Here is a 2,500-nt window from a genome sequence, read left to right on the forward strand (position 1 = left end):
GAAGTGGGAATGGAAGAGGAGAAGGAAAGGAGGCAGGGAAGGAAAAGTTGAAGGGAGGGAATGGAAAAAAGGGAGAAAAAGGATGGCTAGAAAAGAAGAAGAGGGTAAGAGAGAAGGTAAAGAGAGGAAGAATATAAAGAGGAAGGGAAAGGAAAACAGGAGGAAGAAAGAGGTAGATAAGAGAGGGAAGGGGAGAGAAAAGAAGATAAAATGAGGGAAAGAAAGAGAAAGAAAAGAAAATAATGAAAAAGAGCTGGAAGGATGGAGGAAAAGAGGAAGGAAGAGAACGAAGGAGAGGAAGAAAAAGAGGGAGAAGGGGGGATGGAAAGGAAGAAGGGGAAATGGAAGGAAAACACAGAAAGGGGAGAAAAAGGAGGAGAGTTAGAGATAGAGAAGAGGATGGAAAAGGAGAGGAGATGAGAGAAAAGGAGGAGGGAGAAGGAATAGGGAAAGAAGAAAAGAGGGAAAGAGAGGGAAAAGAGGAAGAGGAAAAAGGAAGGAGGGGGAAAAAAGACCTCAATAGCCTTCAGTATAATTGAGAAAGAAAAAAAAAAGAAAAGGAGAAGGAAAAGAAAAAATGTCAAGTGGTTTGTTTGTTTCAGTTAGGTTTCTTTGTTTTTCTTTTTCATTTTCGTCATTAGTATTATGAGTTGTGTCCCTTTCATTACGCCATTTCTTTCTTCTTCTTTCTTCTTCTCTTTTCCTTTTTTCTTATTCTTATTCTTCCTCCTCCTCTTCCTCCTTCTCCTTTTACAATTATCACGTGCTTTGCTCATTTCAATTAACATTTTTTTCTTCATTTTTTACAATTAACACCTTGATTGGCTGCTTTCAGTATCATTTATTCTTTTAATATACTCGTACTTTACTTCTTGTCCTCCTCCTCCTCCTCGCTGCATCACCACCACCACCACCACCACCACCACCACCCTTTCTGGCAACTTCACCCTGGCAACAACAATATTTACACAAGTCCGTCCGTCTGTCTGTCTATATATTTGGTTATTTTGTCCGTCCGTCTGTCTGTTTGTCGGGTTACCTATTTGTCTGTCTGTCTGTGTGCCTGGCTATCTGGTTGGCTGGCTATTTGTCTGTCTGTCTGGTTATCTGTGTGTCTGTCAGCCTTGTCATCAGTCTGTCCGTCTGTCTGGATGTCTGTCCTATCTGTCCGTCTGTGTGTCGGTGTGGCTGGTTGGCTCTGTGCCCTCCCCGCCTCTCCCAGGTTCTCCCCGCCTCTCCCCGCCTCTCCCAGCCTCCATTACTGCCTGCCTCAGCTCCCTCCAAGGTCTTCACACACACTTATTACATTCTTGCATCGAGGATATCGTCTCTGAATTTCCAGGTAGGAAGAAAACGGAGAAGTATCCCATATTTTAAGGGTAGACTTCTCCTTTCTCACGTTTTCGTCGGAAGTCGCTAAGAGGAAGGCTAGATTCCGCAGCGGAGAGAGGACCTGTCAAGCTGCCATGGTCATAAAGCCACGCCTTCCTGGAATCGTCTCGTCGCTTTGTATTCTCGTGTGTGTGTATCGGTTCCCTTGTGTTTGTATTACTTCCTCTTCTCCCTACGCTTCTCAGATCCCCGCCAGCCTTCCAGGAACCCTTATCTGATGTTACAAAGGAAACTAGGCTGGCAGGACAAAGGAATTATGATGCGATGATCATTTACATCAATCCAGCTCTTCCAAGAATTATTCCTTTCCAGTTTTATTTATTTATTTATTTTATTTATTTTTTTTCCTTTTCTTGTGTTATTTCTGCTTCTGTATATATCCACCGACATTTCGAAACTCCTTACCTCATAATCAGAAGTCATATTTTACTTGCCTCATCCATTTCTCATTTTATAAGGACTATTTTACCGCCACAACACACTGACTAAAGTGGCGCGTTTCTACTTGAGTTTAGGGTGATTCTGGACTGGAACGTTTTCTATTCTGGTATTATTATAGAAAACTGTCCAACTTCAGGGGTAACTATAGGAGAGAGAGAGAGAGAGAGAGAGAGAGAGAGAGAGAGAGAGAGAGAGAGAGAGAGAGAGAGAGAGAGAGAGAGAGGAGAGAGAGAGAGAGAGAGAGAGAGAGAGAGAGAGACTGATGGTTTATTTCTCAGCAATATATCTTTTATTATCTATCATCTTCCCCATCAAGCCTGGCACCGTTCCGCAGCTGTATACGTCCACGCCACTGTCACTATCAGCCCCGTCAGTATTAAATTTCTCGATGTATGCAGCTAAAGGTCACTACTGTGTTTATCAGCAGTCACTCTGTGCCCTCTAGTGGTTAAGTTTGTTTATGTGCGTGTGTGTGTTGTGTTTTTCCTTCCACTAAATCATGTCGTAATATAACTCCTTGAATCTCCCCCTTTCTTTCGTTTATTTACTCATTTAAATGTGTGTGTGTGTGTGTGTGTGTGTGTGTGTGTGTGTGTGTGTGTGTGTGTGTGTGTGTGTGTGTGTGTGTGTGTGTGTGTGTGTTCTAAGGAGACTTCAAATATCGTCA

At 42.8% G+C, this 2,500-nt stretch overlaps 1 protein-coding gene across 7 annotated transcripts in view; it reads right to left on the reverse strand.

Moving 5' to 3' along the window:
- LOC135104817 (rap1 GTPase-activating protein 1-like) overlaps positions 1-2,500 on the reverse strand; it is a 152,711-nt gene that overhangs the window by 93,716 nt on the left and 56,495 nt on the right. The gene's annotated exons all lie outside the window — the stretch shown is intronic.

This window comes from Scylla paramamosain, chromosome 11 (assembly GCF_035594125.1).
Source record: "Scylla paramamosain isolate STU-SP2022 chromosome 11, ASM3559412v1, whole genome shotgun sequence".
Lineage (NCBI taxonomy): Eukaryota > Metazoa > Arthropoda > Malacostraca > Decapoda > Portunidae > Scylla > Scylla paramamosain.